The sequence below is a fragment of the Chiloscyllium plagiosum genome, unplaced genomic scaffold (assembly GCF_037043375.1).
Source record: "Chiloscyllium plagiosum isolate Xiang-an unplaced genomic scaffold, Cpla_swu_hap1 HiC_scaffold_5, whole genome shotgun sequence".
In the NCBI taxonomy this organism is placed as follows: Eukaryota; Metazoa; Chordata; class Chondrichthyes; order Orectolobiformes; family Hemiscylliidae; genus Chiloscyllium; species Chiloscyllium plagiosum.
In genome coordinates, this window is record NW_028270143.1 from 69,449,168 (window position 1) to 69,464,871 (window position 15,704).

The window sequence follows — 15,704 nt, forward strand, 5'->3', positions numbered from 1 at the left end:
CATATCCCTCTTGTCCCTGCCAATTTGTATCTGTCAAAATGCCTTTTAAATGTTGCTACTATATCCATCTTCCTGCAAATCTCCTCTGCACTCTCTCTGATGTTATCACATCCCATGCTTGTGACCAGAACAGTACGTGACATTCTAACTATGACCTAACTAGTGTTTACAGAGTTTTTACTTCGGCTAATAAAGGAAAGCATCCTGCAAAAAATCTTAAAACATCTTGTCTGCTAGTCCTACTACCTTCAGGGATATTTGAACACTCACTCCAAATTCTCTGTTCCTCTACACTTCTCAGAATAAGGTGACAAAATAGATTCTCATGTGGGTTATGTTCCTTTACCTGTGCCTCACAACTAGGAAAAACACAATCTTCTCAATAAAGTAAGCTAAATTAGTCTCTGATTGCATTATATTGAAGTCAAAAATAAGTTAATGAATGCTGCAGAGGTCATGGTGAAATTATTCCTGTTTGCTGTCATTACTTTTCTGACACTGCCAGCATCTTTTGTTGCCCACATATGCACATTAAACATGGAAATAGGAAGTACTGCCACTAATTTTATACAACTTGGTAGAGTGCATTGTTGAAATCCTTATAGACTGCAATCAATTAGAAATCATTGAACTGACAAGAACTTCCACTTTGACATATTAATTTTGTTGTAAAAATCCTTGAGAAGTTGAACCTTGTTTGAATGAAGTGCGACTGTTTTGAATGACCTGTTAAGATTTTGATTACCACTGAACAACTACTGTAACTCAAACTAAATATGTAATTGTCCAATTCCTCCATTATAATGTCAAAAACAATTAAAGTTTTTAAAATTATATTCCAGCTTCCAGATTATTCCAATCTTTATGTTACCCCTCTCAAATTATAATTTAGAAGGCAATGGATAATTAATCTTTTTAACTTCCCACTTTGCAGTCTGTAAAAATTCTTCAATAAGTGCTGCTTAATCCAGCTTAATAACATCACTGGAACTGGAGATTCCCTTCACCTGGCTCCACATTCAAATTAAAGACAAGAAAGGTTAAAATTATTCCATACAAAATATTACATCTTTGCAGATTATCCTCATCTCACTGATTTCAAGGCCCAGTTATAGTGGTATACAGTCAAGACAGAGATGCCTCAGGAATTCTCAACACTGCAGCTGGATCTATGGTCAAACACTTAAAAAAAAACTCTTGCTGATTTTTATTCTCTGGCGGGATGTGGATGTTGCTGGCTGGACAACACTCATTGCCCATTCAGAGTTGTCTCGAGGTGGTGGTGAGCTGCCTCTTGATCTGCTGCAGTCCAGCAGAAGCTGAGGGGTAACATTATAGAGGGTTATAAAATCATAAGGTGCATGGATAGGATGGATGGCCAAGGATGTTTTCTCAGGGTAGGGGAGTTCAAGACTAGATGTCATAAATTTGAGGTGAAAGGGAAAAGATTTAAAGGGATCAGAGGGGCAACTTGTTCATGCAGAGGGTGGTGCGTGTTAGGAATGAGCTGCCAAGGAAGTAGTGGAGTCAGGTACCATTACAACATTTAAAAGGCATCTGAATGGATACATGAACAGGAAGGATTTATGAGGGAAATGGGCCAAATGCTGGCAAATGGGACTGGGTCAGTTTAGGATATCTGGTCGGCGCAGATGAGTTGGACAAAAGGGTCTGTTCCATGTTGTATAACTCTATGACTCTATATTTCCAAATCAGGATGAGTGGCTTGGAGGGGGACTTGCAGATGGTGGCATTCCCATATATCTGCTGCCCTTGTCCTTTCAGATGGAGGTGCTTGTGATCATGAAAGGTGCTAAGGATCTTGGGCACATTTCTGAAGTGCAGCTTGTAAATTGCACACACTGCTGCTGCTGAGTATTGGTTTTAGAGAGAGTGGATGTGGTGCCAATAAAGTGGGCTACATTGTCCTTGATGGTCACAGTTCCACAGCAAGGAAACAGAACCATCAGTCCAATGAGTCCATGCAGACTATGTTCCCAAACTAAACTAGTTTCACCTGCATTCACGTGACACATATCTGACTAAATCTTTTCTATTCAGGAATCTATCTAAATGAATTTTGAATGTTGTAACTATACCTGCATCCACCACTTTCTTTGGCGGTTCATTCCACATGCAAGCTACTCTATGTAAAACAAAAAGCTGCCCCTCATGTTCTTTAGAAATTTTTCTCCTCTCACCTTTAAAACATGTCCCCTAGTTTTGAATTCCACGTCCTAGGGGAAAACACCTTTGTCATTCACCCTATCTATACTCCTTGCGATTTTATAAATCTCACTAAGGTCACCTCTCAAACTCCTATGCTCTGTGAAAAAGGTCCTAATCTTTCCAGTCTATTTTTACACAAACCCTCCATTCCTAGCAACATCTTGGTAAATCTTTTCGGAATCCCCTCCAGTTTAATAATATCCGTCCCATAACAAGGTGGCACAGTGGTTAGCACTGCTGCCTCGCAGCGCCAGAGATCCGGGTTCAATTCCCGCCTCAGGCGACTGACTGTGTGGAGTTTGCACATTCTCCCCGTGTCTGCGTGGGTTTCCTCCGGGTGCTCCGGTTTCCTCCCACAGGCCAAAGATGTGCAGGTCAGGTGAATTGGCCATGCTAAATTGCCCATAGTGTTAGGTAAGGGGTAAATGTAGGGGTAGGGGTATGGGTGGTTTGCGCTTCGGCGGGGCGGTGTGGACTTGTTGGGCCGAAGGGCCTGTTTCCACACTGTAAAGTAATCTAAAAAAAAAAGGTGACCAGAACTGCATACAGTACTCCAGAGGAGGTTTCACCAACGACCTGTAAAACCTCCTATGCTCATAGGTCTGGCATTAGAGCTGTAGTCATCTAGGTGAGTGGGAAGTATTCCATCACTCTCCTAACTTGTAGATGGCGGACAGGCTTTGGGGAGTCAGGAGGTGAGTTACTCGCTACAGTATTCCGAGCTTCTCACCTGCTCTGGTAGCCACAGTCTTTATATGGTAAGTCCAGTTGACATTCTGGTCAATGGTAGTCCCCAAGATGTTGATAGTGGGGATTCAGAGATATTAATACCATTGCACAACTAAGGGGCTAGTTTGCCTCTTATTGGAGATGGTCATTGTCTGTTCTTTGTTTGGTGCAAATGTTCAATGCCACTTGTCAGCCCAAGCCTGGATATTGTCCCGATCTTATTGCATTTGAACATGGACTACATCAGAGGATCTGAGGAGCTGTGAAAGCAGCTGAACATTGTGCAATCATCAGTGGGCAGCCCTATTTCTGACCTTCTGGTGGAGGGAAGATCATTGATGAAGCAGTTAAAGTTGTTTGGGCCTAGGACATGACCTGGGAAACCCATGTAGCTATGTACTGGAGCTGAGCTGAAAGAACTCCAACAACCATAACCTTCTTCCTTAGTGCCAGGTATGACTCCCACCAGCAAAGAGTCTGCTCTCGAATCTGAGTGATTCAAGTTTTGCTAGGGCTCGCTTGGTGTCACACTTGGCCAAATGCGGCCTTGACGTCAAGGGCAGTCACTCTCACCCCACTTCCAGAATTCAGCTCTTTTGACAATATTTGAACCAAGGTTGCAATAAGGTCAGGAGCTGTGTGGCCCTGGCAGAAATCAAACTGGAGTCAATGAGTAAGTTGTTGCTTAGCACTGTTGATGATATCGCCCATCAATTTACTGATGATCAAAAGTAAACTGATGGGGCATAATTGGCCGGGTTGGATTTGTCCTGCTGTGTACACAGGAAATAACTGGGTAATTTTTCAACTTTGCAAGAAAGTGAGGACTACAGATGTTGTGGTGTCAGAGTCGAAAAGTGTGGCGCTGGAAAAAGCACAGCAGGTCAGGCAGCATCTGAGAAGCAGGAGAGTCGACGTTTTGTGCGTAATCCTTTCATCAAGAATTTTTCAACACTGTCAAGAAGATGCCAGTATTTTACTGCACTAGAACAGCTTGGCTAGGTCTGTTCTGGAGCACAAGTTTTCAGCTCTATTGCTGGAATGTTGCCAGGGCCCATAGCTTTTATAGCATCCAGTGCCTCAAAATGTTTCTTGGAATGAATCGAATTGGCTGAAGACTGGCATCAGTGATGCTAGGAACCACCGAATGAGGCAGAGATGGATCATCCAATTGGCACTCCTGGCTGAAGATTGTTGCGAATGCTTCACTTTTGCACTGACCTACTGGGCTCTTCCATCATTGAGGATGGGGATATTTGTGGAGCCTCCACCTCCAGCAAGCTGTTAATTGTCCACCACCATTCACAACTTGATGTGGCAGGACTGCAGTGTTCAGGTCTGATCTGTTGGTTGTGGGTTTCACTTAGCTGTGTCTGTCACTTATCTTGTTTGGCATGCAAGTGGACTTGTTTGGTACCTTCCTTTTTAGGTATGCTTGATGCAGCTCCTTGCATTACCTCCTGTATGCTCCACTGAACTAGAGGTGATCCCCTAGTTTGACTATAAAGGTCAAGTGGGGAAATAGCAGGCCAGGAGATTGCAGGGGTTGTACTGGAGTACAGTTCTGCCACTGGTCGTGGCCTACACTGTCTCATGGCTGCCCATTCTTGAGTTGCTTGATCTGTTTGAAATGTGTCAGATTTAACATAGTGATAGTGCCACACAACGTGTTGCAGGGTATTCTCTATGTGAAGAGAAAGTGAGGACTGCAGATACTGGAGATCAGAGCTGAAAATGTGTTGCTGGAAAAGCGCAGCAGGTCAGGCAGCATCCAGGGAACAGGAGAATCGACCTTTCGGGCATAAGCATTCCTGAAGAAGGGCTTATGCCCGAAACGTCGATTCTTCATTCTCTATGTGAAAGCAGGCCTGAGTCTCCTCAAGGACTATGTGTGGTCAGTCCAATTGATATTACCATGGACAGAAGTAGCTGCTGCAGACAGGTTGATGAGAATGATGTTTTCCCCTCAGTTTCTTCACCACCTGTCCAGAACCAGTCGAGCAGCTATGTCCTTTTGGACCCAACCAGAAGTACTGTTGTTCATCCGCTCTTGGTGGTGGACACTGACTTCCATCACACAGAATATATTTAGCATCCTTATCACCCTCAGTACTTCCTCCAAGTACAATTCAACATGAAGAAATACTGATTCATCAGTTGAGGGAAGACAATACGTGATAATAAGCAAGAGGCTTCCTTGCCCTTGTTTAACCTGAATCCATGAGATTTCATGGTGTCTGGAATCAATGTTGAGAACTCCCAGGACATCTGGTGAAAGAGCAACATAGTACTTCCAGAGTAAACAAAATACAATAAATAGATTTAAGTGATTGCAAAATGGACAAGTCGGATCAAAACTCTGAAGTATTGCCAAATTTAGTCATGGATTGTATTTAGACAGGTACATGAATAGGAAAAGTTTAGAAGGATATGGGCCACACACAGACAAATGGGACTATTCAGTTTAACAAATCTGGTCAGCATGGGCAAGGTGGGTTGAAGGGTCTATTTCTGTACTGTGTACTCTATTCCTCTATACTCTATTCTTTTAACACACAAGTGTCAAAATGCCATTTGCCCTCCTTATTACTTGCTGTACTTGCATACTTACAAGAATGTTGCCAGAGTTGGAGGGTTTGAGCTATAGGGAGAGGCTGAACAGGCTGGGGCTGTTTTCTGTGGAGTGTAAGAGGCTGACGGGTGACCTTTTGGAGGTTTTTAAAATCATGAGGGGCATGGATAGGGTAGATGGACAACGTCTTTTCCCTGGGGTAGGGGAGTCCAGAACGAGAGGTCATAGATTTAGGGTGAGAGGGGAACAATATGAAATGGACCTAAAGGGCAACATGCAGAGGATGGTGCGTGTATGGAATGAGATATCAGAGGAAGTGGAGGAGGCTGGGACAATTACAACATTTAAAAAGATGTGGATGGGTATATGAATAAGTAGGGTGTAGAGGGATTTGGGCCAATGGGATTAAATTAATTTATGATATCTGGTCAGCATGGATGAGTTGAACTGAAAGGTCTGTTTCCATGCAGTACATCTCTATAATTCTACTAGCTTTGTATAAATCATGCATGAAGACATTCAAATCCTTCTGAACTGAAGCACTCTGAGGTTTCTTACAATTTAGACAGGAAGTTTATCCTTCTCTCTAAAATGGATAAACTGTCACTTGACCACAATGCTTTTCTAACAATTGACAATGAATTCACAATCATCATTAGACTCTTTCTTCCAGATTTTACTGCAGTAAAAGTACACTATCTGCAATGGCGGAATTTGAACCCAGATTCCCAGAACATTACCTGGGTATCTGGATTAACAGTCTAGAGATAATATGACTAGGCCATTGCCTCCCTCTACTTTCTTAACAATAGATTCCAACTTATTCCCAACAACAGATATTAAACTAACTAGACTGTGGTTCCCTACTTTCTGCCTCCCTCCTTTTTTGAATAAGCATTAGCATTTTTCCAGTATCCAGGGAATTTTGGAATATTATTAAAAAATGCATCCATATCTCGGCTGCCACTTCTTTTAAGACCCTAAGATGTTGACCATCAGGCCCTGGTACCTTGTATTTAATTGCAATTGCTTGTTCAGTTTCTTTATCCCCCTAGAAATAGTGATTGTTTTAATTTCCTCTTTTTTACAACCTCTGCATTATCTGTTCCGCCATGAAAACAGTTCTATGGCTTTATTTATCTTTTCATAAGGGTGTAGCCAGAACTACACAGCTTCAATTGTGGCTGAACATAAATCTATTGTTAACTCTTTGCCTTTGTATTCTATGGCTCGATTATTAAAATTCCAAATCATATGGGTCTTTTTATGGCTTTTGCATTTTCAGGAAGGTATGTATTTGAATCCTGTTTGAAGTCTCTTTATCTATACCCTCCAGTGGTCATATCCTAATTTTTCTCCTCTTCACAAAGTGAATGCACCTGGTTGTTTATTTTGTCCGTGTCTGCCTGAACCTTTTTTTCACCCATTGTTGCAAAACCCTGGATACCTATTTCCTTATTAATTATCAAATATCATACCAAGTGTAAAGCAAGAACAAAAGTAGATCCAACAGGTATTTCTGCAATTCATTAGACCTGGCTGTCTGCCAGTCTGAACAACATCCACCAGCATTAACTGCTTCCTCTCTCTGTCCAATCAATGTGACATCTGTATTGTTATATTTTGTCTCACATCATTGCCTTAGAATTTTGGAATATATTTTCTGTGAAACATCTTATTGAACATCTTATGAAAATCCATACACATTACATCTACCGCATTTCCTTTTATCTGCAAACACATCCTTCTTCAAAAATAAATTACATTTATCAACATGACTTGCTGTTGGCACATCTACACCGGTTACTGTTGATTATGCTATCAATTTCATGGAATGAATACAAGATTCTCTTTCACGAAGAAAACAAACTATAATAAATAAAAACTTCTGTGCTTTCAAAATTTATTACTGACAAAAACCTTACAATGTTAAATTCCTAGCATTAGAAATTACTGTCCATATGTCATAATAAAAATAAAGTATTTACATCTAAATATTTCATATGCTAGGCATTTAATAAAAGCTCCTAACAACACCAGATAACTTTTAAAATTACAGGCATCTCCCAGGAAATTATAAAATCTGATCTTAATTCTCTGAACAGAAATAAACTAAAAATTATAGGCTGCGATAGCTGCAATTGAAAGAAAATCATGGTTCAAGAAGCAGTGGGCCAACAGTGTGCCAATCTTTAATTGTTTGGTAAATGACTGTTTGCAATCCCAGCTTCTTGAATATTTCAAATAATCTAAAGAAAGAAAAATATAAAAAATTAAAAGTAAAAGAATAAAACATACAAAAGAAAAATAAGCCAATCTGAAAACACATACCGATTGATTGATTGTTCGAGTTGTCACATGTACTTAAGTACAGTGAAAAGCTTTGTTTACAAGCAGTACAGCAGATCATAGTAAGCAGGAACATACAGATCATAGGTTGAAAAAAACCTAGATAGAGTCATACATGCTACATCACACAGGGTGTACACTAGGCAAGATTAACATTAGCAAGATCAGTATTATTTGAAATTAGAGATTTCATTTGTCAATCTAATAACAACAGGGGAGAAGCTGGTCCATGTTCAAGCTTCTGTATCTTCTGCCTGATTGAAGAGGCTGTAGGAGAGTGAGGCTAGGGTGTGATGGGTCTTTGATGATGTTGACAGGCTTTCCACAGCAATGGGTCTTGTGGATGGAAGGTTGGCTTCTGTAATGGTCGAGGCTGTGCACACAACCTTCTGCAGTTTCTCACCTCTGGGCACAGCACTTGCCATACCAGGCCATTACGTACCCGGAAAGTATGCTTTCTACAGGGCATCTGTAAAAGTTGGTGAGTGTCCTCATGGACATGCCAAATTTGCTGAGCTGCCTGAGGAAGAAGAGGCGTTGTTGTGCCTTCTTGACCAGTGCATCTACGTGGGAAGTCCAGGACAGGTTGTCTGTTCTCGTCACTCCTAGGAACTTGATGCTAACTGCCCTCTCAACCTCAGCTCCGCTGATGCTAACTGCCCTCTCAACCTCAGCTCCGCTGATGCTAACTGCCCTCTCAACCTCAGCTCCGCTGGGGCTCTTCTTTCTAAAGTCAATGATCTGTTCTTTAATTTTGCTGAAGTTGAGAGAGAGGTTGCTCTCATTGCACCATGACAACAAGCCCTCTATCGCCTTTCTGTCTTCTGACTTGTCGCTGTTTGATATCATTCATACCATGGTGGTGTCGTCAGCAAATTTGTAGATGGCGCTTGTTTAGAGTTGGCGGTTGGTTTGTGGGTCAGAAAACTGAGGATCCAGTTGCAAAGGCTGGAGCCGAGTTCTATGTCTTGGAGTTTTGAGATCAGTCTGGAGGGGATAATGGTGCTGAACGTGGAGCTGTAGTCGATGAGCAAGATGTAGATGTCCTTATTGTCTAGATGTTCCAAGAATGAATGCAGTTAGGGAAATGGTGTCTGTTGTGGACCTTAGGCAAGTTGTAGAGCATCATGGCAGGCTGGGAGGCTGGAGTTGATGTGGGCCCGTAACACAAATTGTACTTGTAAAAAGCTAATCAGCACAAACAGCAGCCCTCTGAGAGGTCGGTGGTGGGAGATAAAAACAAGAAGCAGAGAGAGAGGCATAGGACATGGAGAGATTAAAAATCTCCTTCTTCCCATTTATAACCCGCCAATGGATGTTATTTACCTGGACTTCAAGAAGGCCTTTGACAAAGTGCTAGTATGGATAGAAGCTTGGCTGTCTGGCAGAAAGCAGACAGTAGGGATAAAAGGGTCCTTCTCAGGTTGGCAGCCAGTGACAAGTGGTGTTCTAAAAGGCTCAGTGTTGGGACCACAACTTTTCACTTCATACATTAACAATCTTGATGAAAGAACTGAGGGCATTCTGGCTACTTTTGCAAATGATACAAAAACAGGTAGAGTGACAGGTACCATTGAGGTGGGGAGGCTGCAGAAGAATTTGGACAGGTTAGGAGAGTGGGCAAAGAAGTGGCAGATGGAGTACAACGTGGGAAAGTGTGAGGTCATGCCCTTTCTTTAGGAAGAAAGAAGGGATGGACAATTTTCGAAATGGGGAGAAAATTCAGAAGTCTTAAGTGCAAAGAGACTTGGGAATTCTGGTCCAGCATTCTCTCAAGGTAAACTTGCAGGCTGAGTCAGTAGTCAGGAAGGCAAATGCAATGATGGCATTTATTTTGAGGGGACTTGAATATAAAAGTAGGGATGTGGTTCTGAAACTCTATCAGGCTCTGGTCAGACCACATTTGGAGTATTGGGCGCAGTTTTGGGCCCCATATCTCAGGAAGGATGTACTGGCCCTGGAGCGTGTTCAGAGGAGGTTCATGAGAATGGTCCCAGGAATGAAAAGCATAACATATGAGGAAAATTTGAGGACTCTGCATCCATACGCGATGTAGTTTAGAAGGATGAGAGGAAACCTAATTGAAACATGCAGAATACTGAATGGCCTGGACAGAGTAGATGTTGAGAAGATGTTTCCATTGGTAGAAGAGACTAGGACCCTAAGGCATCGCCTTAGAGTAAAGGGAAGACCTTTTGGAAAGGAGATAAGGAGAAACTTCTTCAGTTAGAGAGTGGTGAATCCAAGGAATTTATTGCCACAGAAAGCTATGGAGACCACGTCATTGAGTATATTTAAGACTGAGATAGCTAGGTTCTTGAGTATCAAGGGTTACGGAGAGAAAGCAGGAGAATGGGATTGAGAAACTAAGCAGCCTGCATAGTAGAGCAGTCTTGATGGGCTAAATGGCCTAATATCTGCTCCTATGTCTTATGGGCTTATACCTTTTTTCATTACCATGTCTACATGACTCCACTTTCAAGGAACTGTGCATCTCCACCCCTAGGTCTTTTTGTTCAGCAACCCTCTCCAAGACCTTACCATTAAGTGCATCAGTCCTGCCCTGATTTGCCTTTCCAAAATGCAGCACCTCACATTTACTTAAACTCTATCTGCCACTCATCCACCCATAAGATCAAGGCCCCATTGTACACGGAGACAACTTTCTTCACTGTCTACAGCACCACCAATTTTGGCACCATCTGCAAATTAACTAGCCATACCTCCTACATTCACATCCAAATTATTTATGTAATTATATTTTTATATATATATATAAGAAATGAAGTTAATCAAAAACAAAAAATGTGATTAGAACAGATCTTGATGACAGGTGCAGATAGGATGGGATGATGGGTCTTTTTCCATGTAAAAGGAACTAGAGGAATCTCTTTTCTCTGCATTTTTTCAAAATTGCAATTTTCTTAGCAAAATTTCTGTCCATATTTTTCTTCACTATCACTTGATTCACTTGAAGAATAACTAGGCAAACCTCGAGTTTTTAATGCATTTTTCCTGCAACTGACTCCAAGAGTTAACTATAATAAGCAGTCTATCACTTCCGCAGACAACATAGGAGCTTTGCACAACACCACAAAATCGAGATCAGAATTTCTCATGTCGAATGATAAGCCTAAATATATATTCTGCTCACTTTGAATCAATGTAACACCATATTATAATTGTCTATAAATTATGTACAAGAAATAAATCTAAGCTAAAAACAATTACATTTACCAAATAAATTTGTATTTTCAAATAATAAGGATTAGTACATTAACTTTAATGTTAATTTGAATTGGTGCAAAATACAGTTTGCACTCTCAACTCATTCTAGTAGATCAACACTAAATATTTTTCATTGGGAAACTCAATTAAAATTGTGCGTGCTATGCTATTTTATATCAAAATTAGATCGAACTATCATGATAAACAATATTTTTTCAACTTTTGAACAAAGTAACTCTGTTTGTAACACAATCCCTCTACCAACAATTTAACATTTACCTCTTTGGAATAAACATTTTAATATGACAAAACACAAAAAAAAGAGATAAAAGTACACCCAGTAAGATTACAATTCTTAGAAAAACAGTACCTTTTGAGGTTTCCTGTTTTTAATAAAAAATCTTGTGGTTGAAGGAAAGCTCAACCACAAAATTGTTAAAATACCGTTCATTAGTATTTGCTTGTTATTCTAAAATGTTACATTTCAAAGTTAGTGAGTATATCAGGTTACACTATGCCACATTTTAGTCTTCATATTCGCTGTAAAATTTGACTGCAGCACATTAAAATATTAGAATTATATATAGATCATTTTACATTTAAACTACACGTTAGAGTTATTCTTTTAGTCTCTGTGTTATACAACAGATTTCACAAAGGGAGATATGACATTGCATATGGCATGAGCAAAGAATTTACTGATACATCCAAAGCTATTCTGACACCATATTGCTAGATTAATTTAAAAATGAAATACTAGAATTTGTATGAAATGGGCATTGGAAAGAAAGAAGAAAGATTCTGCAACTGTGTAGAACCTTTCTTGACCTCAGAATGTCTAAAGAGCTTCACAACCAATAAGTACTTTGGATGGGGAGTTTTCATTGTAATGGAGGGAAACATAGCTAAAAAGTTCCAAATAAAAATATTATATTTCAAGGGGGTTTGAATGTGAGTCGGGAGTTCTTACTACAACTGTATAAGGTACTGGTGACACCACATCTGGTTTACTGAGAACAATTTTCGTCCACTTAAAGGAAAGATATTATTTCACTGGAGGCAGTTAAGAGAAGGTTGATTAGACTGATCCCTGGTATGGAAGAAATGTCTTATTAAATAAGGGTTAAACAGGCTGGGAATGTACTTATTGGAGGTTTGAAGAATGTTGGATCCAAAGGGCTTGACAGGGTGAATGCGGAGAGTATGTCTCCCTTTGTGGCAGAGTCTAGGACCAGAGGGCATGGTCTCAGGATAAAGAAGTGCCAATTTAATACTGAGATGGCTTGGAATTTCTTCTCTCAGAGGGTTATGTCTCTTTGGAACTCCTTGCCACTGACTGCTATGGAGAAAGAAACCTTGTTTATATTCAAGACTGAGATAGAAAGATTCTTGCTCAGTCAGGAAATTAAGGGTTACAAGGAAAATGCAGGAAAATTGAGAAGAAGAATGTTAGTTCAGCTATGATTCTACTGAATGGTGGATCTGACTTGAGGGCATGAACGGCATATTCCTACTTTTTATGGTCTTAGTGGATATTATATAATGTATACCTCTTTATGCATGTGTTTGTGTGTATTTCTCTATTTGATTTCTCCATCAGTCCTTCATCGGACTTTTGCTCAAAATGTCGATTTTCTTGCTTCTCGGATGCTGCCTGACCTGTTGTGCTTTTCCAGTACCACTCTAATCTTGACTTTAATCTCCAGCATCTGCAGTACCCACTTCCATCTGATGTCATTTCTAACTCAATTCCACAAAGTATGGACCACTAACAGGAAAAAAAGGACTGATTTTCAACAAACTGGTGGAAGCATCAGTGGGAATCCAGAACTTGGGTGCAAAATCTTGTTTGGCCAGTTTCACAACACTTTTCTGTCTAAACATAAGAGTTAGACAGACTGTGGATTGATTACCACCTAGCTGCAGGGGAAAAGTAACTAAGCCTTTAAAAGCTTATTGCAGGCACTTTCCTAACATCAATCAGATTTTTGATCTGGCAGCCAGGGTGCCTATTGCATCAGGAGACTGTTCATGAAACCATGGCAGCCTCCCTGTTGCAATGAGGAAAGATATCAATGCTGGAGAGTCTCATCTTTTCGGAAACCCCTATTCCAACTGTTCAAGCTCCTAGTATAGAAAGGGACTGCCTGCTGAATTCCAAAAGTCCTAAACCCTTCTGGCTTTCTTACTTGCCTGGTTTGAGGCCTGCAACCTGATGGACCGCCTCCTTCAAAATCATCTTTGTGCTTCAACACTGGCAATTATAAAGTCATAGAGAGGTACAGCACAGAAACAGAACCTTTGGTCCAACTCATCCATACTGACCAGATATCCTAACCTAATCTAGTCCCATTTGCCAACACTTGGCCCACATCCCTTGAAATCCTTCCTATTCATATACCCACTTAGATTCCTTTTAAATGCTGTGAATATACCAGCTTGCTCCACTTCCCCTGGCAGCTCATTCCATACAAGCACACCCTCTGTGTGAAAATGTTGCTCCTTAGGTCTCTTTCATATCTTTTCCCCCTCACCCTAAACCTATGCCCTCTAGTTCTGGATTTCCCCATCCCAGCAAAAAAACTTTGTCTATTTATCCTATCTATGCCCCTCATGAATTTATAAACCTCTATAAGGTCACCCCCCAGCCTCCAATGCTCCAGGAAAAACAGCCCCCGTCTGTTCAATCTCTCCCTATAGCTCAAATCCTCCAACCTTGGAAACATCCTTGTATATATTTTCTGAACCCTTTCAAGTTTCACAACATTCTTCTGATAGGAAGGAGACCAGATTTGCACACAATATTCCAAAAGTGGCCTAACCAATGTTCTGTACAGCCACAACAAGACCTCCTATACTCAATGCTCTGACCAATAAAGGAAAGCATACCGAACACCTTCTTCACTATGCTATCTTCCTTCGACTCTACGTTCAAGGAGCTATGAACCTGCACCTCAAGGTCTCTTTGTTCAGCAACATTCCCTACGACCTTACATTAAAGTGTACAAGTCCTGTTCTGATTTGCTTTTCCAAATGCAGCACCTCACATTTATCTAAATTAAACTCCATCTGCCACTCCTCAGCCCATCTGATCAAGATCCCATTGTACTCTGAGGTAACTTTCTTCGTTGTCTACTATGCCTCCAATTTTGGTGTCATCTGCAAACTTGAGAGGTGCTGCATTTTGGGAAAGTAAGTCTTAGCAGGACTTATACACTTAATGGTAAAGTCCTAGGGAGTGTTGCTGAACAAAGAGACCTTGGAGTGCAGGTTCATAGCTCCTTGAAAGTAGAGTCGCAGGTAGACAGAATAGTGAAGAAGGCGTTTGATATGCTTTCCTTTATTGGTCAGAGTATTGAGTACAGGAGTTGGGAGGTCATGTTGCGGCTGTACAGGACATTGGTTAGGCCACTGTTGGAAAATTGCGTGCAATTCTGGCCTCCTTCCTACCGGAAAGATGTTGTGAAACTTGAAAGGGTTCAGAAAAGATTTACAAGGATGTTGCCAGGGTTGGAGGATCTGAGCTACTGGGAGAGGCTGAACAGGCTGGGGCTGTTTTCCCTGGAGTGTTGGAGGCTGAGGGGTGAACTTATAGAGGTTTATAAAATTATGAGGGGCATAGATGGGATAAATAGACAAAGTCTTTTCCCTGGGATCGGGGAGTCCCAGAACTAGAGGGCATAGGTTTAGGGTGAGAGGGGAAAGATATAAAAGAGACCTAAGGGGCAACTTTTTCATGCAGAGGGTGGTACGTGTATGGAATGAGCTGCCAGAGGATGTGGTGGAGGCTGGTACAATTGCAACATTTAAGAGGCATTTGGATGGGTATATGAATAGGAAGGGTTTGGAGGGATATGGGCGAGGTGCTGGCAGGAGGGATTAGATTGGGTAGGGATATCTGGTCGGCATGGACGGGTTGGACCAAAGGGTCTGTTTCCATGCTGTACATCTCTATGACTCTACTAACTATACTTTCTATATTCACATCCAAATCATGGATTCTTAACCTGTATTTCAGCCTGACAGTGGGTAGAAGTATTTCACTGGAGGCAGTTCAGAGATGGTTCACAAGGATGATCCCCATTATGCCTTATGAGCAAAATTTGAACAGTTTGGCACTGAATTTGGTGGAATTTAGAAGAATCAGAAGTGATCGCATTAAACATACAGAACTTCTAAGGATTCTTAAAATTTAGCCCAAATATTCCACAAAATTATTTATCGCCCATTACCAACATGAGTTGCTAAGGACACACTTTTCAGTTAACGGACAAATACTTTCACTGGGATAATTTGTTTTTACTGCTTCAGGAAAGGAGGATAACTGTGACATTATAAGCATGATTACTATTAAATAACTTAAGCATAACTCAAAAAAGAAACTTATAATGCTGGAGGAACTCAGCAGGCCTTAAGAGAGGAGGAGAGTTAATGCGTTAAGTCTGATACATACCTTCAGAACTGAAATTGAAAACATTAATTTTGTTTCTCTTTCCACAGATGTTGCCAGACCAATGAGTTTCTCCAGCGCTATTTTTAGTTCAGATTTCCAGCAACTACAGTACTTTACTTCCAGAAGCATTACTCAATTTGTCTT

General features: G+C 40.9%; 1 protein-coding gene across 25 annotated transcripts in view; it reads right to left on the reverse strand.

The window, feature by feature from the left end:
• The window catches only part of tbc1d5 (TBC1 domain family, member 5), a 524,363-nt gene that overhangs the window by 173,180 nt on the left and 335,479 nt on the right, over positions 1–15,704 (reverse strand). The window lies entirely within an intron of this gene.